This window comes from Solanum pennellii, chromosome 6 (genome assembly GCF_001406875.1).
Source record: "Solanum pennellii chromosome 6, SPENNV200".
Taxonomy (NCBI): domain Eukaryota; kingdom Viridiplantae; phylum Streptophyta; class Magnoliopsida; order Solanales; family Solanaceae; genus Solanum; species Solanum pennellii.
Window position 1 is genome coordinate 38,912,791 of NC_028642.1, and position 24,616 is coordinate 38,937,406.

The 24,616-nt window shown below is 34.5% G+C and overlaps 1 long non-coding RNA gene and 1 pseudogene across 2 annotated transcripts; one reads left to right on the top strand and one right to left on the bottom strand.

Annotated features, from left to right (window-relative positions):
- The first annotated feature begins 1,005 nt into the window (after window positions 1-1,005).
- LOC107022951 lies at window positions 1,006-9,345 on the top strand. Of its 2 annotated transcripts, XR_001457160.2 has the most exons (4): window positions 1,006-1,233; window positions 8,683-8,745; window positions 8,905-8,970; window positions 9,123-9,345. It is a non-coding gene; the product is annotated as an uncharacterized LOC107022951 (long non-coding RNA). The 2 variants fall into 2 exon arrangements; XR_003578879.1 differs by lacking the exon at window positions 8,905-8,970.
- A 12,253-nt stretch (window positions 9,346-21,598) lies between these two features.
- LOC107022304 lies at window positions 21,599-23,448 on the bottom strand (annotated as a pseudogene).
- Between the last annotated feature and the right edge of the window lie 1,168 nt (window positions 23,449-24,616).

Here is a 24,616-nt window from a genome sequence, read left to right on the forward strand (position 1 = left end):
CGACACCAGGATTAGTAAAGAGAATGAATCTTGAAATATGTTAATATACTCAATCTAAAGAATCTGTTTCCCAAAAAGAGTATGATGTGGAGGCTTGAGTCCTCATAGATGTGTTTGGTGATGTTGTAAATGATTCTTATACTTGTTGCTATCACCTGTTAAGAATATTAGTTGATTTTATGTTATTATCTGAAATATATTGCTTTCTATTTTGAGTTGGCCGATGATACCTACTCAGTACTTGTGCCTTGTACTGACCCCTACTTGTATTTGTTTTCTTGTTAATTGTGGAGTGCAGCAAACGTGCCACAGTCTTCAACTCAACCGCAACTCTAGCCAGTCTTCATCAAGCCAGATTTCAGGGTGAGCTATTGCTTCTAGCTTGGACTGGATCTTCTCCTTCATGTCTTAATGCCTTGAAGTTCCGGCATGGACTAGCTGTTTATTATTTTAGCTTCTTAGATATTCTTAGATTTAGTAATTTGAGGATAGATGTTCTTGTGGTGATGACTTCCAGTTTTTGGGAACAAAAAGTATTGAGTTTTTAGAAGTTATTTAATCGATTTTCATTAATGAGTTTTAAGTCTTCCGCATTATATTTTGTTATTTATGGTTGAAATGTTGGGGTTTTAGATTGGTTGGTTCGCTCACATAGTAGGATAAGTGTGGTTGCCACTCGCGACCCGTTTTGGGTCGTGACACTAACTAAGTAGTTTTTGAGGTTCACCGGATTCCCTCTGGGATTATTAATTACGTATACATAAGGAATATTTAACAAAGCAGACCAGTAGGGCTCCTATTATTACTCAACAAAACTATTCAAAAGCACAATAAATAAATCATTTTTTCACCATCAGTGTCTCAATCCAAAACCGTGTCTGCCATCTCCACTACAAGAAAAAGACTTTTTAGAGACCAACCTATATGGACGAGTCAGAAATCTAGTCCTTAAAAGTATGCTTATAAGGACGTGTCTTACGTTGTACATAAATATATTTCCAAAAAGTAAAATCTTTAAACCCTAATCTCCACACCGTTGTTGACTAAGGATCAACGCTTTATCTCCTCCGATTAAAGCTTCTTCATTATATGACCCACATTCCAATCCTCAAAATTATGTGACGAAGCTCGTTTCCTCCCTATTCATGAGAAACCCACTTTCAAGCTTCTTCTTCGATTTGATAAAAAGATTGAGGCGAGGCTTTGCAACAACTGGATAATCAAGCAATGAAGGTAATTTTCTATTTCAATGATTCTAAAATGGGATTTCTAAATTTCTATGAAAGTCAATCAGAAGTTTAAAAGTTATTTACAGATTCCTCTTATCTCAATTTGGACACCCTATTTAGACATCTGAGTTGTACTAATTTTGCCTTTGTAAGTGCTTTTCTTGGATTCTCAAGGGGTTTTGTTAGAGAAACTAACAAACCATACCATATAATATAATGTACGTATTATACATTATTCATCTTTAAATCCAAGCTCATTCATACATGAACATTCTTAATATTCATTATGCCCTGTAAAATTTTCTATTGCTCATAGCCACAATTCTCCGAAATAATATATTCATTATTAATTTTGTTGTTTTTGTTATTTTACTTGTTATTTAATCTAGAATCCTGCCTTTCTTTTGATGAAATTTCATATTTTCAATAGCAATGAATGCATCTGGAGTCAGTTAAATGTTTCTAATTTTATGCACATTCATTCACACTCTCAATTATCCAGCAGATATATCAAAATAGTGGTTATTATCTTGAAGTTGTACAGATATATGTAGTTAGTTTTGGAAGGGTACAATTTAAAATTGAGATTCAATTGCGGTTCAACTTTGCTTGTTATACTCTTTGGCGATATTTGTTATTCTAAATTTTGACCTTTTCTTGTTTTGTTCTGATTATTAAACAATATTTCAAATTCTGTATGTATGACAGAAAAGTAATTCTCTGTGTATTTTTTTTTGTTGAAATAATACATTATTGGTTGTGCCCTGAGAGAAGTAGACTATCTATATCAAGGTTTCAAATGAAAGGTTTTGTGAACAAGTCAATTATGATGCTCGTTAGAGGTAAAAAAATTATCATCAAAGTACATGAGTTACTATTTCTAATGCAGTTCTTTGCCTTCTCTGGTTGGTAGTGCAGACTTTTTGTTACTCTTGTTAGTTCTTTGCCTACTCTGGTTAGTAGTGCATACTTTTTTGTACTCTTGTTAGCAGTGAAGACCTTTGCATACTCTGATTTTTGTAAATGCTAAGTTCAGAAAACTTCAACAAAATTATTGAGAATGAGGTTTTAAAAAAATTATACCCACATAAGTATGATGTTTTGTGAATCAAATAAAATACAAAAACAATAACAAAAAAGTGATTTTTTGTAGAGTTGCAACATAGAGTACTTGTCCTCCCTTTTGTTCTTCTCTTGCTCAATGGTTTCCTTTTAGCTTTCATTAGAGCTTTATCATCATTTTTATTGTGTGGCTTGAATTTTTTTTCTCCAGGAACACATTTCCCTTGAAAATTCCTAGATATTCGTAAGTTATATACAATGTACTTACATTGAGAAAATTATTACTCCATCTTGTTTGGTCATATCTAAGTACACAAAACTGAACAATATGTCCTAAGAAAGATGTACAAAATCATGAGGTTAACGAGGGGTACTTCTAGATCATATGAGATACTCCCCAAGTCCCAACAAGAATTTAAAAGTATTGCAAATGATTCCACTAGATACACAAAATATACTCCAGGCATATGTGTGAGAATAGATCAAAGAAGATGATATGAATGATAATCAGGGAAACCTAGTGATTCACCCATCAAGAAGCATATAGTTAATTTAGCTTTCTCTCCAATCTCCTGTTTGCATTTTGACCACAGCCTATAGTGCATACTTATTGTTATGCTTTCTTTTGAGCAAATATTATGTCTCTGATTTTCTCAACTATTTAGTAGTAATAAAAAGTTCCTCCTGGTGTTTCTTCTGATCATTTTCTTTTTGTCAAGAGAGGATACGGTGGTAAATTGTCCTCCTCAGTTTGTCCCCATCACTGAACCTTACCAACCTTCGGTTGATAATCTTCTTCTTGTACAAGGAGAGTAAAGCAGTACCTCATCTCTTTTGACTATTCTCAACTTACCGGAGTTAACCATTCCTAACATTCAATTGTTTCTTCTTTTTTTTTTTGCGTGTTATTTTTAGAAGTTGTAGCTGACTAAGAGCCTGTTTGGCTCAGCTTAAAAGCTGGTCAAACTGACTTAAAAGTTGATTTTTGACTTATTTAGCTGTTTGGCAATACTCAAAATAACTTATTTTAAGTTAAAAAAAACTTATTTTAAGCCAAAAGTTAAAAGCTGGGGTAGGGGTGCTTTTTTTTTTTAGCTTATAAGCTGTTTTAAGTTGACCACATTTTTATCTTTTTGCCCTTAATATTTTTATACATCTCCAAATTACCCACATAACCCTAACATTTCTTTCTTCCATTTTTCCCTTTTCACGTTTGACATAGCAACTTCAGCACTTTTATCCAAACACATAACTGCTTATTTTAAAAATAAGTTTCAGCACTTTCAAAAGTACTTTTTTAAAGCTGTTTTTATTAAGCCCATCCAAACGGGCCCTAACATCAGTTATGGGCTTCACAATATTCTAGGTTGTTCCCCAAGATTTCATCAAAGTGATATTTCATTTAGTGAACGAAATATGTGATTTATAATAGACTTTAGAACTCCATCAGTGTTTTCAATTGACATACCACCACTCAACTTTTGTACCACAATTGATAACTTTCAGAATGGGCATCGTGGCATCAGTTATAAGATGAATACTAGAAACACGCCCTTATCTTTATATTACATATATGATTTAACTTCCTTGCATATTTCCTAAGAGTTTGAATCTTCTTTTCATGTGAAATTTTAACTAAAATATTGTCAAGATTAGCAGAAAGATCCAAACTCATCAAAACTCATCCATAGTAAAACATTATCAGAATTTCTGTATTACCCTTTGCTATCTCATTAAAAGTAAAAATCCAATCTCACAGTAACTTCATAATAACTTAATTTACGGTAGCAAGCTTTATGAATATCATTAAGCAATTATTTAAATGCAGATAGGTGCTTTGCGTGCATTTTATAGTTTTGCATTCACTTCTAGTTAAGGCTCTCTTCTCTCTTAAGAATAACTTTAACGTATATTCTATGGCCTTGGGAGAAATGGGAATCTGATGATGATTGTACTGAAATGATTATCTATAGAAGTTATGGAAGAAGAGTGAGTATGTATTTCTCAAAAGCATCACTACAATTATGTGAATTAAGAAAATGAGTGTTGCTTGGCTTGAATTTATTTTTATTTAGTTTTGTTTTATTTCTTTAATAAAGCTGAAAACGAAAATAGATACATAATTGATGTTTCAAATTTCATGTTCATCCGTACAAGTGTAGCTTATCTCTCTATATAAAAGCAACTTGTACCAGCAAATTTAGTAGAATTTTTCTACTCATTGGTAGAACTTAAAATTTTCAATGCTTTGTTAACTAGTTAATGCATCTCCCTTCTTTCCATAAACAGGTTTTAGTTGCTCTTTTGATGATGAGTCTAAGATCAATGTGTAGGAAATATGAAAGGAAAAATAATATCTTTAGAAAATGCTCAAATTTATTATAGGCTACTTAAGGCCACTTGAGATGATTACAATCAACAACTACATCACTATTTATACTACTCAAAATAGAAAACAAAAAGTCTTGCACAAATAACTAAATACATGTATCACAATTTACTAGATACATGTACTACGAAATTCTAAAAAGACTTCTTGAAAAACTAAGAGACAATTTTGGAAGACTAAACATTGATGCATTAATTCCAACACTCCCCCTTAATGCATTTGCTTGATAACTCCAATGCGTTCTCGAAGATAGCAAAATTTTTCTCTAGGAAGTGATTTGGTGAAGATGTTAGCAAGTTGTTCTCCTGTCTGACAATAATGCAACTGAATTTCGCCTTTCTCTTGTGCTTCTCGGATAAAATGATACTTGATGAAAATATGCTTTGATCTTTCATGGCTGACTGGATTCTTGGCAATTGTAATTGCTGATTTGTTATCACAATACAGAACAGTCCCTTTTTTTTTGTTTTTCACCAATGTCTTCAAATATTTTCCTAAGCCAAATAGCTTGAGAAGTAGCCTTGGATGCTGAAACGTATTCTGTTTCGACAGTGGATTGAGCAACAACACTCTGCTTTTTTGATAACCAAGAACAAATGCTTGATCCAAATAAGAAAGCATAACCAGAAGTACTCTTCATGTCATCTATACTTCCAGCCCAATCACTATCAGAATAACCAATTAAGTTCAAATTTCCACCAAATTTGTACATTATCCCATAATCCATTGTTCCTTGCAAGTTGCGTAGAACACGCTTTGCATCTCCAAAATGCACTTGACTTGGTTCTTGCATGAATCTGGATAATAAACTAGCAGCAAACATAATATCTGGCCTTGTTGAAGTAAGATATAACAAAATTCCAATCAAACTCCTAAAAAGTGAGCTATTAACTTTCTTTTCTCCATCATCTTTTCTAAACCTCTCATTTGCTGCTAATGGTATGGCCACAGACCTGCAATCCATCATTTTGAATTTTTGAAGAATACTTTTAGTATACTTCTTTTGAGAAATGAAAATTCCTTCTTTCACTTGAGAAACTTCGATGCCCAAGAAATAATTTAGCAATTCAAGATCACTCATTTCATAAGCTTGCATCATATCTTGTTTGAAATTTTGCATCATCTTTACATCATTTCCTGTAAANTCTTGGAGGCGGTTCTTCATTATCTGAATCTGGGATTTCTCCCCCTTGAGAGACATCTTCATCTTTCTCATCCTCTTCTTGATTTGAAGATATGATAGCAGTATTCTCTATCTTTTTATCCTCCCAATTCCATGTTGTTTTTCAATCAAAAATGACATCTCTACTAACAACAAGTTTGTTAGTTTTGACATCGGGAAGCCTATATCATTTTGTCACATCACTATAACCAAGAAAAACACATTTTTGACTTTTTTCATCCAATTTTGTTCTTTTCTCAGCAGGTACATGAGCATAACAAATGCACCCAAAAATTTTAAAATGACTTACAGAAGGTTTAATTCCACTCCAAGCTTCAACTGGTGTCTTGTCCTTTAGTGCCTTTGTTGGACACCTGTTAAGGATGTGAACTGCTGTATGCACTGCTTCTGCCCAAAAATATTTTGGCAGCCCTTTCTCATTCATCATAGTTCTGGCCATTGCAACAATTGTTCTATTTCTTCTTTCAGATACACCATTTTGTTGAGGAGTATACCCTGTTGTAAGTTGCTTCTGAATGCCTTCATTTTTGCAATATTCTGCAAATTCTCGGCTTGTGTACTCACCTCCTCGATCACTGCGAATGATTTTGATGCTACAACCTTTTTGCTTCTCAACAAGGGCTTTAAATTTCTTAAATGTAGCAAATGTTTCTGACTTTTCTTTCAAGAAATAAACCCAAGTCATTCTTGAGAAATCATCAATAAAGATTAGAAAATACCTTTGACTTCCAAGAGATGGAGTCTTCATTGGTCCACAAATGTCTGTATGAATTAGTTCCAAAAATACACTTGCTCTCCAAGACACCCTTTTGGAAAAGACTTCCTGTATTGCTTTTCCATTATACAACTTTCACATGTATCCACCTCAGTATATATCTCAGGAAGGCCTTGCACCATGTCCTTTTGCTTGAGAAACTTTAAACCATGAAAATTCAAGTGACAAAATCTTTTGTGCCAAAGCCATGAATCATCTACAATTTCATTTTTTAATGCATTGTAATGATATTGCAAAGGGAAGTTTCTTTTTATCATCATTACTTCAACAATGACTTGATTTGACTCAATTTTATCATAAATCTTGCAATAATTATCTCTAAACACAAGAGAATAATCATTTTCCATGAGTTGACCAATACTAAGCAAATTTTCTTCCAAGTCAGGAACATAAAGAACATCATGAATTTGCTTACCGCATCCTTTCATGTTGATCGAAATAGTACCTTTACCTTTCGCATCAACTAAGGCTCCATTCCCCATCTTCACTTTAGTAGTGATGCTATTATTAATTGAGAGGAAAGCCTTTTCATCTCCAGTCATGTGATTACTGCAACCACTATCAACATTCCATTCATTGCTTTTTGTTGAAGCATTAGATTTAGAAGCAAAGAAAAGATTTTCTTCCCTTTCTTCCTCATGTTTTTCACAAAAATTTGCTTGCTCCTGTTTCTTGTGCCAACAATCCTTTTCAACGTGGCCAAACTTTTTACAAAAGTTACATTGGGGCTTGCCTTTGTACCAACATTTTTCTGCATTGTGATTAGTCTTTTTGCAAACTTTACAAAAAAGACTAGAGTTTTTCTCACCTTTTTCTTCAATCTTCTTGGAATAACCATCATGATCCTGCTTCTTTTTTGGCTTTTGATTTTTCTTCTGATGATTTTTTGAGAAATTTTGAGAATTCTCATTTATTTTAGACTGGAAAGCCGTCTCTTTGGGTTGATCTTCACGAAAAAATCTTCGCTTCCCGTGTGCACGAAATGATCCAACTAGCTCTTTGATGGAAAACTTAGAAAGATCTTTCGTCTACTCAGTGATAGCAACGATGTACTCATACTTTTCTGTGACACTAATTAGAATCTTTTCCACAACTTGTTGGTCAGAAATTGTATCACTATGATTTCTCATTTCATTAACAATATTCATGACTCTTGTGCAATATTCATCAATTTTTTCAGATTCTATCATCTTTAAATTTTGAAACTCTCTTCTAAGAGTTTGAAGATTTATAGTGCGTACCTTTTCGTCACCATACACCTCAGTTTCCAGAAAATCCCAAGCTTCCTTTGCAGTCTCACAAGTAGCAATTTTTGCAAAATATGCTCTTGAGACTCCCATTTGGATTTTGCTCAAGGCTTTTGCATCTTGACGATACTTAGCCTCAAGATTTTTCATCTCTGCTGCTGTAAGATCACCATCGTTTTCTGGCTCTTCAAAGCCATTTGCAACAATAGTCCACAAACCTTCAGCTTTCAAATGTGTTCTCATTCTTATCTTCCAGTATTCAAAATCAGTTCCATCAAAAAATGGAGTAAGAACAACTGAAGAATCAGCACCTTCATTTGTTTTGGATGCCATATTTTTTTCTTCACCTAACTCCAGATTAAGAACGAAAACCTGCTCTTGATACCAATTTGTAGGAAATATGAAAGGAAAAATACTATCTTTAGAAAATGCTCAAGTTTATTATAGGCTATTTAAGGCCACTTGAGATGATTACAATCATCAACTACGTCACTATTTATACTACTCAAAATAGAAAACAAAAAGTCTTGCATAAATAACTAAATATATGTATCACAATTTACTAGATACATGTACTACGAAATTCTAAAAAGACTTCTTGAAAAACTAAAAGACAATTTTGGAAGACTAAACATTGATGCATTAATTCCAACACAATGTACATATGATCATGCTGAGAAGGTGAAGAGAGACAATAGTAATTTCTAAATGAACCCTCACGGTGTTTATCGATATCGTACCAGCTTGAATTGTAACTGCAAATCTGATATGTTTTTATGCTGGTTTTTTAATACAAGATCACACTTTGCCATCAAAGACAGATGGAAAGGACGCTGGCAATAGTTTAGCTGATGGAAATTGTGAGTTCTTTTATGATTATTATTTCATGATAAGTATTTGTTTTCTAATTTCTATTGAAATATATTTGTTTATGGTTAGAGATCTTGTGGTAAGGTTAGTTTCATGCTTATCCCTCCACTTGGTAGATGTATCTATCTCACCCCTAGTTTAATTTCAAGATTGTTAGTGATGTGGACCAGATGAAAAGAAGTGATTTTCTATCGAATCAGAAGCATATCAAGATGGTGAGTTGGGAAGTGAAAAGTTTTTCTTTTTAATTGTTAAAGATAAAAGGTGACATAACAAATGTTAAATGTGTTTGTGTTATAGCCTTTAACTTCTAGGCATGCTACTGCTTTTTCCAGTTTTTTAACAGTATGTGTTATGTCTTATATAGGTTTGAAGACTTGATGAACTTACAAGTCCCAGACCAAAATAGTAGTCGAATTGAAAAGTCAAGATGCAAGATTTTATGACCTAAATTGGTTATCATTTTGCTGATATTTTTTTGGGAAATTTTTATATTTTGTATTATCAAATGTAATACATTGGGGTTATACCATGGTTCATTGCTACCTATTGGATATTAAACTATATTTTGTAATTATTATGTATATAAATGCATGCATTTATTTAATATTTGTTCTTCTTGTAATTGAATTTTATATTATAAGCAGTAATATAATTGGAACTAAAAATGACAATATATATTTTTAAACCAAAATAGAAAATATTTTATGACCAGTTAGCTTTTATTCAAAAGACTTTTAGGACCAGAAAACATGAACGCTAAAAGTAAGTAGATATCCAAAGATGAAACTGTACAACAATTTAAGGACCAGAAGTATGGTCTGATAGAATATATGCCTTCACTTAACAAAGTAATGGACCAGGTCTCTTACTACACTAATGATCAGTACCAGAAAGTTAAATGCAGTAAAATCAACACAATAATTTTACGTGGAAATCTCCTTGCTTAAGGGAGTAAAACCACGACCTGTCTCACAGGATTTTCAATCGTTTTCACTGATCTTCAAAAGTAAAAGTAAAACACGATTACACTAAATGTGAGAAGAAGTTTTTAATCTCACGTTTAAGCAATAGTCACTATTGCTTAACAAGCCTAAGTAGAAGACTGTCTACCCACTAAGCTATCCCACTTGGACAACCTAGACTTTTAACACTACACACTGATTCCTTTATAGATTCAGGTTACAGTTTAAGAACAAGAGAATGTATTCCTAGACAACTACAGTAAAAGCTCCAAAGATTGCTGTTGTTCTTGGAATAATTCTGCCTTTGTTTACTAACAACCTTTGCAAATGTTCTTGAAGAGGTTTCTCTCAAGTTGCAAAAACTGCTGAAGATGTTTAGGAAAGTGTCTTTTATATGGACAAGTCACTTTCCTTAAACTCTTTGCCATTGGTTGGAGAAGTCTCACTTTCTGACGCCATCGGGAAGTGGGCACCTACTTTCTGTACCGTCTCCAGCTGGCAGTCAACAGGCTCGTCACCATGAGAGCCTGGTACCTCTACTAGGTCCCTGAGTTTGTTTCATCTGCAACACTTAAGTAAGAAACTGGTACCTTTACAAGGTCCCTAAGTTTGTCAAATCAACAAAATTACAAATAACATGGTCCCTGATGAAAAATTTAGAGACGAGAACATATCTAGTCATTGAATCCTTATAGGGACCAGTTAAGATTACCCGTATCAATTAACGTTTAGCGACTAAGCTTATAACGATGAGTGGCGACCAGAATTTTCTAGTCGCTGTTGACTATTAGGGACCAAAAGCAAACTTTTAGGGACGAGATTTCCCTTCATTAATAGCCATTTTCTTGTAGTGCTCCAACTCATTTAAGGAAGGCCGGGTTTTATCCTAACCCAATCATTTTTTAACCCGTAACCCAAATTTCACTCACTTTCACCTACCCCATCTTTCTCTCTTCACTGACCCTAAGAAACTTCATGAGGCTAAACTAGTTGGTAGAGCATCACTGGCTGAAATTTGTTTATTATTGGTGTCGGAACAAAGAAGTGAAGGCTCATAGGTTAGTGATTTGAAAAATCTTTGAAAACAAAGTTTATTTTACATTGAATTTTGTAGTGATTAGTCGTTAGATTTCCTTTACTGGTTTGATGTGTATTTTGGCTGTTCTCATTTGTTGTTGTGTATAGTACACATTTGTTTGTATCATTATAGCAAAAGAGAATAACAAAAAGTTTGTATGTTTAGAAAGAGAGAAACAAAAAAGAGTAACAAATAAAAAAATTTATTTGTTAAGAAAGGGAGCAACAAAAAGTTGTGTTTGTTCAGGCTTTATTATATCCTGATAGAAAATTGCTTGTTGCCCTTAAAGTATATACAATCAATAACATCCTTGAAAGAGTGTGATCTAACAATTTCCAATACAGTCTATTCCATATGAGAAATGGAAATGAGGAAACTATTTTCAAACGAGTCAAAATAGGACCTATGACTGCGGATTATATGTTCATTGGATATGATACAATGAGTAAAGCATATTAATTTATGGTTCATAAGTCCGAAACGTCAGATTGTCAAGTAAAGGGTCTAAACGTCCTTGGAAAAAATCGAAGGAGAATGCACTTAATAAAGAGATTCAGAGGCGTAGTGAATGTCAATGGACAAATTATTTCCTCCGAATTTGATTTTGTAACATTTCTTCTTGAAAATGAGTTCATATAGTCAACCAAGATTTGTCTTGTGTGGAGTTATTCTTTTTGGAAAGAGGTTGTCAATAGTAGCATAAATTCAATCTTGAGCAACCAACTTGAGAGTTGGTTGATATTTCTCCAAGAAATAAACATTTGGGTTCAAAGTGGATCTACAAAAGGAAAAGAAAGTTGATGAAATGTTAACTATTGACAAATATAAAGAAAGACTTGTTGTCATATGTTTGGACAATAAAAAAGTCTTGATTATTTTGATACAAAATTGCCACTAACTAGGATTACATCAATTCAAATGTTAGTTGCGCTAGTTGCAGTATATGACCTTCAAATTCGTCAAAATGGATGTGAAAATATTTTTTTTTTAAAAAATAAAAAATTATAAGAAAAAATTTACATGGAACAACCTGAGGAATTTGTAGTTCGTGGTAAAAAAAAGAAAGTCTGTAAACTTGTTAAGTCACTTTGTGCATGCGTCCAAATAATGACATGCGAATATTGACCAAACTATGTTGGTAAAAGAATTCAAATTAATGAATGTGATTATTGTTTTTACATTAAATACACTTCAAATCACAAGGTCATTATTTGTTTTTATGTTAATGACATGTTGATCAACAAAAGCGACATTTCTGACATAAATGCTACTAAGCATGTGCTAGAAAGTAATTTCGATACGAAAGATATTGAAGTTAGTGATGTGATTAAAAAAGTAATTGGCAAGTTCAAGTACTTGGATTTCAATATTGTCAAGACTCCAATAAATGTGAGCAATGTACTTCAAAAGAATGAAGGTAAAAGTGACTCACAATTGGATTATGCTAGCAGTATTGAAAAGTATGATATATATCATGAAGTATACGCGATCAGATATTTGTAGCATTATTAGTAAACTGAGTCGGTTCACAAGTAATCTCAATCAAACTCATTGGATGACCAAACTCATTGGATGACAATGAAAAGAGTTTTGAAGAATTTAAAACATACTTAATACTATTGTTTGCATTATAACTAATATTCAACAATATTGGAAGAATATAGTGATGCAAATTGAATCACCAGGTCAAATAAAGTAAAATTCACGAATGAATATGTATTTACTCTTGGTGGAGGAGCAGACTCTTGGAAATCTTTCAAACAGAAATGTATGGCTTGCTTTACTATAAAATCCGAGTTTATCACTTTACATAAGGCCGGTGAAGAAGTTGAACGACTCCGAAATTTTTTGAAAGATTTTTTTCCCAAACCTTTAGTCCTGTATGCATACACTGTGAGTGTTAATTTGCAATAGGTATGGCATGGAAGATGAAAGTAGGGGTGGAAGATGAAGCAGAATTTCAAATGAAATTGAAATTAAAGTAACAAAATTAAAATAAGTCAAATAGTAAGAGAGAAAAATTAAAAAAAATGAAAAAATATATATTTCAAATTAAATTAACAAGTGTCACAAAATGATCGGTGTGTGATAACACTTGTCATTTAAAATTTGAAATTGATCGGAAAATTATGTAATAATATATGTTCGGAATTGTTTAGGGAGATAATAGGACACCTGCATAGTTAAGATGTTTTTTTGAAAATTCGAAAAAACTTCAGGTGTCACTTTATGTCTTTTCTCTATAATATATTGAATTTCAAATGTAGTATAACTGTTGTTTATTCTTTCTCATATTAACAGTATTCAAATCTGTTATGCTTGACTTTTGGAGGTTGCTCCTGGTGGGGTTTGTGGGTTGTTGCTTTCGTCGGAAGAAGGGTGGTTTTGGTTGTGATTTCAGGTGGGTTTGGGTCGGAGAAAATGGAGTTTGCTGGTGGGAGTCGAAGCCAAAAGGGCAACAAACTATTACCAAAATTCTAAAATGGTAGTTCAATTAGTTATGATACCAAAAGAGCAACAATTTTTAACGGTGTTAAATTAGATTTTTTGAAACAAGGCTCAAATTCCCATGAGCCTTACAAGGCTCATAATCTTTATAGCCTTGTAAGGCTCAGCCACCTTTGAGCCTTATAAGGCGCAAGGGTGTCAGTGCCTCAGGGTGTTTTTGAACCAATTGAAAACTCTTCTTGAATAGCAGAAATACTAATGAATTACAGGATAAAAATAAGATACAACTCTATATTAACTGACTTCTACTTCTAATATAACTCCTAACTTATAGTGTTTTTATTCCACTAAACAAACTTCTAAAGTTCCTAACTTTCAGGCCACTTTCTAAGACTGTTTTGACTTGGTAAATGCAGTAAACAAAGAACACAATAAGTTGCACTAATTTGTTACACTCCCCCTTAGTGCAAGCTCACCATCAACAACTCCCAGAGCATCTCAAAACTATTGAAACTTAGACTTCTCCAAAGCATTAGTGAAAATATCACCAACTTGAGTGTTGGTGTGAACAGTTGTCAGTTCAATCTCTTCACTTAGAAATTTCTCACGAACAAAATGACGGCGGTTCTCAATATGCTTCGTTCGAGCATGAAAAACTGGATTTGATGCAGCCATGGTTGCTGCAATATATTTAGCTTTGGTAGTAGACAAAGCACAATATCTTGCTTCTTGCTGCACCAAGATACCACTGTTGACCCAGTACTAAAACGGTAACGAGCGACGATCATTTGAATCACCTTCCCAATTTACATCAGTAAATCTACTCAATCAAAAAGTTGCACACCTCTTGTACCAAAGTCCATGACTAAGAAATCCCTTCACATATCGCAAAATCCTTTTTTTGCATTTAAATGAGAAGTTGTTGGACTATGGATAAATTGAGAAACAACACCAACTGAATAACATATTTCTGACCTTGTGATAGCCAGATAAATCTAACTTCCAACTAGTTGTCTAAACTTCATAGCATCCTTCAAAGACTGGCCTTCATCCTTCATCAACTTGAGATTTGGTTCCACTGGAATTTTTTTTCCGACTCCGTCACGCCAAAACGCTTGAAGAGACTCTATGGTGCTGGTTCGTTAAGAGAGGACCTGCGCGATCTCTTGAGTTTGAAGTACTCAAAAACTTGACTAATTTTCTGCTTAACATTTCCCTAAATTCAAATACATTAAGTACACTGAAACAAGGAAAATAACTGTCTACTGCCTACTACAACTGAAAGAGAAAGTGGAGGAATAACCTCCTTATTGCAACAACTACTACTTAGAAATAGGAAAAATAAATAACTAAAAAGCTGTAATAATATATTATAAACACCGCTGAACAAAAATAAAAAATAAATAACTTATAAGCTAAAGAATTCTATTTTTTAATTTCCTTAAATATTCCATGTGCAGACCATTGGTAGACAAAAAGGGTACTAACATTACTCCCCTCTTCATATCGCGCTTTCCCTCAAGCGCTAAGTGTGGAAAGTATTAGTACTTCCCTCTTTTCCAACGAATTCTTCCTTATCCTATATAGAGTCAATCCAAAATAACTTCTTGCACTGATGACCTCTAGTGAATGGATCATCGCAGTTGAAACAGAGTTCCTTAAGTTGCCTTTCATCCATTTCAGATTTGGTCAGTTTCTTCACAAATCTGACATGTTAAGGTGAGATATTTGTTGTCTTTTATTTGAAAGCATATAACACTTGCAAACAAATGGGTTGTTCCTTGCGTTTATAAAGTCAGGATAAACTCATTGTTGTAGCCAAATCTGGAGGATTATGCAACTCAACCTTGATTGGTATATAATAAGTAAGACCGGTACTATAGAGTTCAATTTTTTATGACTGCGTAAATGTACCAGACCTCGAAATTAGCTGTTCAAATGATTCTTGGTAATCTTCCACTGTCCTGATCTGGCGTAACTTAGCCAATTCTCTCGATTTTTGACTTCTGCTTGGGGGCCCAAAACAAAGATTACAATGATTTTTGAATTCATCCCAAGACAATTGAGGCAGATCTGTCTCTAATTGCAAAAACCAAAGTTGTACATTGCCCTCCAAATTAAAAGAAGCAAGTCTAACTTTTTTTCTTCCAGAGTTTGTTAGTGTCGAAAGAAGTGTTCACAACCATCCCAAAGGGTACCATTAAATCGTGGGAAATCGAGTTTTGTATGTCGAGGAATGAAGAAACTTCCTTCTGCTTCTGATTTTGACCCTCCAACCACTCCATTTTCCCCTTTCCAACCACGATTCTGATTGATATGTTATGTTGAATCAGAACCATCCTTAGAATTTACTAAATCTTGTGTGAGTGCATCCAAGCGAGCATTTGTTTCTTCATGTCTGGCTAAATTGGCTGCACGTTCTTCGTGGAACAAATTCACTAATTCTGCTAGTTGATGTTTAATTTGGTCTACCATAACCCCCGTCTCTGATACCAAGTTGTTATGGTCCCCTGTTATGGATCTAGTTATGGGACGCTGCAAGATAAAATATAAAGTTCTTTTTTTTTTATACATATGGTGCTTGTTCATTAAGAGAGAACTTGAGATCTCTTGAGTTTGAAGTACTCAAAAACTTGATAGTTTTCTGCTTAACATGTCACTGAATTCAAATACATTGAATACACTGAAACAAGAAAAATAATTGTCTACTGCCTACTACAACTGAATGAGAAAGTGGAGGAATAACCTCCTTACGGCAACAACTGCTACTTAGAAATAAGAAAAAGGAATAACTAAAAAGCTATAATAATCTACTACAAACACTGCTGGACAGAAATGAAAAATAAATAACTTATAAGCTGAAGAATTCTACTTTCGAATTTCCTTAAATATTCCATGTGCAGACCATTGGTAGACTAAAAGGGTGCTAACACAGAAACTCTAAAACCACAAAATTTTAGGTATTGCACAACTTTACCAAGCTCGTGGTGCTTGCTTTAGGCCATATAGAGCTTTGTTCAAATGACAAACATGACTTGGAAATTGCTTAGAGAAAAAACAAAAAAAGGTTGCTCCATAAATACTTCTCGATCCAACTCTCCATAAAGAAATGCATGCTTTACATCGAGCTGCCACAAATTCCAACCTTTGAAAGCAAATAGAGAAATACGTGACCTTATTGTCACCATCTTCGCCACCGAACTAAACGCCTCCTCATCATAATCTAATCCATAGTTTTGACAGAACCGGCGAGCAACTAGACGAGCTTCAAACCTGTCAATGGTACAATTTAGTTTTTTCTTTAAGCGAAATACCCATTCGCAAGTAATTGGAACGCATTTTTCTGGTTTAAGCAACAATTCCCAGATTTCATTCTTGTCTAAAGCATCAATTGTTAAAAGTTGTACAACATCAACCCCTATTATTTAGTTTGACTAAGTCTGCAATATGGCTATATTTTAGCTTTGAGTTGGTAGTTGTTTTCTTTTAACTCGTGATAGTTTTCCTATTGTGTAGTATTGCATAATTGTATTCCTAATGTTTAGGTGAGTTGATTTAGTGGAACTACATTATTGGGTTAGTGGGAATATTATTCCATAACATATAAACCTATATACGGCTACAATGCCTATTGAATAATATAATTCAGTAACAATCTCTACAACATAATTTGGTTATCTTTTCTTCTTCCTGTTATTTCCTTTTTCAACTATTGGTATCTCTATCAAGTTTTCTTCATCATTTGATATCAGAGAAAGAGAGAAAGAGAAGCCACACATCTATTGCGATGATTGATTTACATGCCATAGGTGGAGTTAAGAAACTCAAACCATCATAATTACAAAACATGGATGACATGTATGACTTCCTACATGGAAGGTCAAGATCTTTGGGAGGTCGTGAATGGATGTGAAGTCAAACCAGGGGAAGAAAAACCAAATGGCGGATAGAGAAAATGGAAGATTAAAGCAGGAAAAGCATTATTTGCCCTCAAGACCACCATCAAAGAAGATGTGTTGGAACATATACGAGATGCTGGAACACCAAAGGCAGCTTGGGACACGCTGGATGCACTCTTTTCATGACACACGACTACAATTTCTAGAAAGTGAATTATTATCGATAACTCAAAATGATATGAGCATTGCACAATTTTTTCACAAAGTGAAGTCGATAATGCCGTCAAATTTTAGAATTGGAACCAACAACTCCAATTAGGGAAACCAGGATGAAAAGAATAATTATTCAGGGTTTGAGATCTAAGTAAAAAAACTTTTTTATTGCAGTACAGGGTTGGCAAATTCAACCATCACTTGTTGAGTTTGAGAATATTCTTGCTAGCCAAGAAACCATGGCTAAGCAAATGGGCGAAGTTTCACAAAAAGGTGAGGATGAAGCACTCTATATCAACAAAAGCAAAGGGAACTCCAAGCAGTACAATGTAGCTGGAATGAAAAAACGTGATGATAAGGAAAAAAAATCATCAAAGAGAGGGAAATTATCGTCCAGGGGGAGATTCAAGGAACTGTTGGGGCAAAAACAAGAGGTTTGAAGGGAAGTTTCATCACTACGGAAAGAAGGATCCTAATTCCACGGTTTGCTAGTTTAATAAAATGGTCGTTGAGAGAAACGCTGCAGCCACTTCTAGTCGAAAAGAAAAGAGTGAAGATGATTGGCTTGTTGAAACATTCTTTGCTGCAGAACAAGAGGTTGAAGCATTCTTTACTGCAGAACAAGAGGAGTAGCACTTATAGTAACAACCTCTAAACAAATTGATTATGAGAATGATTGGATTGTTGACTCGGGGTGCTCAAACCATATGACTGGCGAACAAGCGAAAGTTGCAAAATCTAACCAAGTACAAGGGAAGTCGTGAGGTGGTGACAACTGATGATACAAAATTATCGATAGCTCATATCGGTAAGGCTGTAGTGTCACCAAATAGTAGTGCTGATATGAGTTGCTTCAAAATGTTTATTGATAGCTCATATCAGTAAGGTATGAAGAAAAATCTTCTTTTAGTAGCACAACTAACATCTACGGGTCATTTTATTCTGTTTGGTCCGCAAGATGTAAGAATATATAATGATCTTGAGAATAAAAAAGAGCCAGTAATGAAGGGACAAAGATTGAATTCCGTCTGTGTAATGTCGACAGAAACCACATATATAGACAAGACAAGGAAGAATGAAACTGCAGACTTATGGCATATGCGGTTGAGCCACGTTAGCTACTCTAAACTAAGTGTCATGATGGAAAAGTCAATGCTGAAGGGTCTTCCAAAATTCTCAGTAAGGACATGTTATATGTGAGGGTTGCCAGTATGGTAAAGCACATCCGTTGTCGTATGAGGATTCAAAATATAAGGCCAAGGAACCATTAGAGTTAATTCATAAGTATCAAATATGTCGTCAACTAACATGTTCAAATACGCCGCAAAAAAATGGAGTAGTAGAACGAAAGAATAGACACCTAGCAGAAATCTGTCGGAGCTTTTTTCACGCAAAAAAAATTTCGGGATAATTATGGGCGGAAGATATAAACTGCAGCTTTTGTGGTCAATAGAATTCCTCAACAAAGGTTAAGTTTTCTTTTACCTTTTGAGAAGTTATGGAATATGAAACCATCAATTAGCTATTTTTGTGTTTTCGGATGTGTATGCTATGTATTTATACCTAACCATTTACTTAGCGAGATGGACAAAAAGTCTGTTAGGTGTATCCTTATAGTGTATGACAGTCAATGAAAAGGGTGATGTTGTTATGACCCAAGCACGGGAAAGTGTTACACTTCTCGGAATGTGATGTTTGATGAAGCGTCTTCATGGTGGTCTTCATATAAGGAGATCCTGCAAGATTCAAATATTCTCGAAGATGTATTGGATCGTCTCATGTCCAACTGAGTCTAGATGAAGCTAAAGTTGAAGCTAACGAAGATATTGCTGAAGAAGGTGTGGCTTAAAATCCTTGGCAAATAGGTGTGTATCAACAACAACGTGAAGCAGACGAGCTAAGTGGAAAAAACACACCCCCGTCTCTTAGAAGGTCATGAAGGATCAGAAAGCTTAATAGGAAGTATGCCAATGCTGCCATAGTATAAGAAGAAGATGAAAAAGAACCAGAGGATTTGAGGAAGCATTCCAAAAATCCGAGGTGGATTAAAGGTATGAAGGAGGAGATTAATGCGCTAGAACTGAATCAAACTTGGGAGCTCGTGGTAAAGCCAAGAGATGTCAAACCTATTTCTTGCAAATGGATTTACAAGATAAAGCGTCACACAAATGGTCAATTTTGAAAGGAACAAAGATCGTCTTATAGCCCGGGCTTTTCTAAGCAATATGGACTAGATTATGATGAAACATTTAGTCCAGTGGCTAAGCTTACTACAGTCTGGATCATACTTGCACTTGCTGTCACTAAAAATTGGAACCTATGGCAGATGGATGTAAAGAATGCCTTTTTGCACGGAGAGTTGGATCGGGAGATATACATGTGTCAACTAATGGGATTTCAGAGTCAAGCTCATCCTGAGTATGTATGTAAGCTCCGAAAATTGCTATACTGGTTAAAACAAGAACCAAGGGCATGGTATGATAAGATTTCTGAATTTCTTACTCATAGTTGTTATTTTGTAGCACCGAACAGATTCCAGCTTGTTTGTGAAAGTTGTTATAAAGAAACTAGATATTGTGCTAGTATATGAGGATGATCTAATCCTAACAGGAGACTGTGAAGAAGTAATTCTTCTAACAAAGAAGAAATTTGTCTGTTCGCTTCCTGATGAAGGAACTTGGACAACTTAGCCATTTTCTTGGCTTGGAGGTTGATTGTAATGAAGAAGGAATTTGTTTGCATCAGAAAAGATATTCTAAAGATATGTTGAAGAGGTTTGGAATGTTGTATTGCAAACCAATATCAACACCATTGGAGCCAAATGCTAAGATGTGTGCACATGAAGGAAAAGACTTAGCATATGTGACGAGGTATCAACGATTGGTAGATAGTCTAATTTATTTAACTCAGACTCGACCTGATATTTATATTACAGTTGGTGTGATCAGTGGCTACATGCACAATCCAAAGAAGCACCATATGGAGGTTGTTCGGTGAATACTAAGATATGTGAAAAGTACAATTGATTATGGTCTTTTGTACAAGAAAGGTGAAGAATGCAATGCAGGGGATCATGATGCCCCACATTCAACCATTGGCTATGTGTTTAAGCTTGGAGATGGAGCAATTTCTCGGTGCAGCAAAAGGCAACCAACTGAGTCGCTGTCAACAAACATAAGCAGAGTATAGGGCAGCAGCAGTTGCATCTCAAGAAAGTACGTGGCTTATGCAATTGATGAAGGATTTAGACCAAACAGTTGGCTACTCAGTTACCTTGTACTGTGACAATCAGTCAGCGATTTGCTTGGCTGAAAATCCTGTCTTTCTTGCTAGGAAGAAGCACGTGGAAATACATTACCGCTTCATCAGGGGAAAAGTGTTGCAATGAGAGATTGACTTGGAGCATATTAAAACTGAGCAACAAATTACAGATGTGTTCACGAATGGTTTAAGTGTCAATAAGTTTGAAAGTTTATGTCAAAACTAGGCATGGTTAAGACCGGAGCTGATGTCGAGAGGGGGTGTTAAATGTTGTACAACATCGGTTTCTATTATTTAGTTTGACTAAGTCTACAGTATGGCTATATTTTAGCTTTCAGTTGATAGTTGTTTTCTTTTAACTCGTGATAGTTTTCCTATTGTGTAGTATTGCAGAATTGTGTTCCTACTGTTTAGGAGAAATGGTTTAGTGGAATTATATTAGTGGTTTAGTGGGTATATGATTCCATAACATGTAAACCTATATAAGGCTACAAATCCTATTGAATAATATCATCTAGTAACAATCTCTGCAGTAGAATTTGGTTATCTTTTATTCTTCTTGTTATTTCCTTTTTCAACTATTGGTTTCTCTATCAAGTCGTCGACCCCAAAATGGTAGGTGACCTAGGGTTTTGCTCTGCAGCAGCTGTTGCTAGTTTTTCTGACCTCTTGTGAATTGATTGCTTTATTTCCATCCCCAGCTCAAGGAGTTGCACCACTCAGTGGGCGTAATTACATATAGAAATTGATGTAGTCTACATAGATAGTGTATTATTTATATAGTTCATGTCGATACATAGACATATTAAATTCTATTTGAACTATTTATTTTCAAATGGTACTAACTTTGTTTACATATTACCAAATTCACACCTACTATTACAAATATAATATAGAAAGAAACAAAAAGCTTTCTGCTCGCCACGTTTTAGGAATTTGCTCTCCATATATAGATATTAGTAAAAAAAACATAGATATATTACACTATTAAGATAAGAAATCCCAGCAGGGATATAAATTTGGAAAGATGCATACATAAATTTAAAAAAAAAGCAGTACTGGAATAGCTCTTAAGAACATTACTAGACAGTATTTGGATGAATGAGCTATTTTTGGACCAACACATCTAGGGGTTTTGAACTGGCTCACCGCACCTCCTAATCCAACGAAATTCTCCAATATCTTATGAAAGGTCCCTCTTCACAATCCGCAGTTCAAGTGCTCCGATTGTATTCATTCTCCTGTTGTTCACGTAGCTTGAATCGAGGAACGTTTTGTCCAGACAGTTGCAGCACTCTTGCAATATTTCATCAGTTGCTTCCCCACTCAGTTCCCAGAAGATGACATAGTGTCCTGGATCAGATGAGCTGTTGGCATGGCTGGCGAAGTCCACCACTGCTAGTTTTTCGTCAACTAAGTGCTTGCCTGCAGCTTCCACAGCTAGTTGCAAATCTTTCTCAGTGTTCTTGTCTATGTTAATGCTCAGCACAAGGTTCCTTCGACAGACAAACTGGAGCTCTGGAGTTTTATTGTGGTATCCTTTTATCTTCACAACATCACCTAGTCTATAACGATATAAACCTGCATATACAAATCCATAACTCTCGCCAATTATACTGTCAGTACATATAGCTAAACTCTTATATGACACAATAGATAAACCGATAGCTTGTTATTTTGAATAAATCTGTTATGTGCAACTTAGAAGGAAAAATGCAAAAGATTCCAGCATTCTATATAGGAGTACTTAACAACAAAAGGAAATGAATATCAAGCAATGCACGTATTGCTGAACGATAAATCTTTTCTATCTAAGAAAAATTTAGTATTTTATGCCGTAAAGTACGAAGACTGAGGACGATGCTAAACCCCACAAGTCTAAGCTGGGAGGAATTGACTCATTAGCTGAATTACACGGGAGTCACAAAAATTAGAGCAGAACTCGTTCACTGAGAAGAATCACTGAATTATAAGACTATGCTCAATTATCCCAAGTTTAGCATGTTATGCTCACTCCATAGTTCATATACAAAGAGAGACCTCAATTTGATGAGCATAGAATTTTCAAGAGAAGACGTGCAAGAAAATTGTACATGAGAAATTGGTGAAGACAATTTCATACTCTTCACCAAGTTTAACTTCAGTAAGTCCAACTGGAGAATTTGCTTGCTCCATGCCAATGAGATTTTCCTCGAGTGGGAGGAATTCCAAATAGCCAGTATTAGGTAACAGTACATAAGTAACCATCTCAGGGGGAAATTTCAGGTTAACGTTTACTCCAATCCATCCTTCAGAAGAACCATAATCTGCACTCACTAGAGGTAATTCCCCTCTATAGTGCCTCATTTTCTTCAAGTAAGGCTCCATGGAACCTGTCATGATACCATAAATGTACTTTGTATTTGGGAAGAGCTTAGGAATCAAGCCATACCAATTGCTTAAACTTGAGCATTTGCTATAAATTGTATCAGCTACTTTTGGATCAGGCTTCAACAATTTTGACATGCCCAATCTTATAGACGGGATAGTGACTCGGGTCGATAAGACTCCCTCCCTTATGTAAACAACAAGTGCTTCTCATACTTGTTCGAAAATTCGTAAAGCTTGGACAATGCTATGTGCAAATGTAGACGAAATAACTTGAACTTCATCGCGGAAAATGAGACCAGACAGAAGGTGAAAATATAAAGATTGTTGAAAATCAGGATCAAGTATTACTTCATCAGGAATACAAATTGCGGTAGACCCGGTCCCGTATGTTTTAGGGGGTTTAAAAGGGTGGGGGATGAGGGGACCGGTCAGGGGCCGGTTCACCCCTACCACCCCCATACTTTTAAAACTTTAATCTAAAACCTCAAGTTATAATAATTACACTTTAACCCATTTTTAATACTATAAATATCCATCTATCCCTTAAAATTTCTTACAAAATCATCTTTTCTCATTTCTCTCATATATTTTCTATATCCTCTCAACTCTCAAGTGTCAATCTTAAGTTTTAATTTCTATTCCATTTTAATTCTCATATTATTATAATCCATATATTTCAATTTTCAATTCTAATATTATTATAATCCATATTTTTAATTTTCATATATATATATATATATATATATATATATATATATATATTATCTCATATTTGTTATCAAGTTTTGGTTGGAGTTTCAAATTACAAGTTACAACAAACTACAAGCTTCAAGAATCGGTTTAACGACTGCTATTAACGCAGACGTTTGGTACATTCGTTTCATAATATTTATATTTTATTTTTCGTCTTTATTTTTTGTGTTATTATTATTTTTATATTACAGTTTATATATAATCAAGTAAGAGTACCGGTAAATAAAAATAGAAAGAACAAGATAACGAACAAAGTGGAATTTTTAAAATATTTAATTTTGGTAAAAAAATAGTAAAGAAAAAAAGATTAGTAAATGTGGTGGTACTTCATCTAAATCAACGTCTAGAGTTAGATTTAACCGAAATGATTCTACTTATGTTGATGATACTGCTTATGATATTAATTCAAATGTTCAACTCGATCACGAAACTTTAGAACGACGTTATGGTAATATTAATCCTAATGTTGATGAAAATTAAGGTGAAGTAGTCGAAGCTGATTTGGGAGAAGAGGATTTAGAAGATACACCTACTTACACAAGTTCCAAATGACACTATAAATTCAGCGGAGCAAAATTGTGGACGTCCACCCCTTATAACTCCCACAAGGGAGAAGGTGAAGTATCAACGCCGTAAAACTTCTATTGTGTGTCAATTTATGACTTTCGATAAAGAAAATAGTGTTGCTATTTGTAATAAGTGTAAGCAACCTTTTAAACATAAACAAGGTGGGGGTCAAGGTGGGACGGGGGATTAAATAGACATTTGTTATGTTGTGTGCTGATTCAATACAAAGAAGCTAAAGCATTAGTCAATAGAAAAAAAGGAATTCCAATTGATGAATTTGATATTACCGGTAATGTATCGGTAGGGG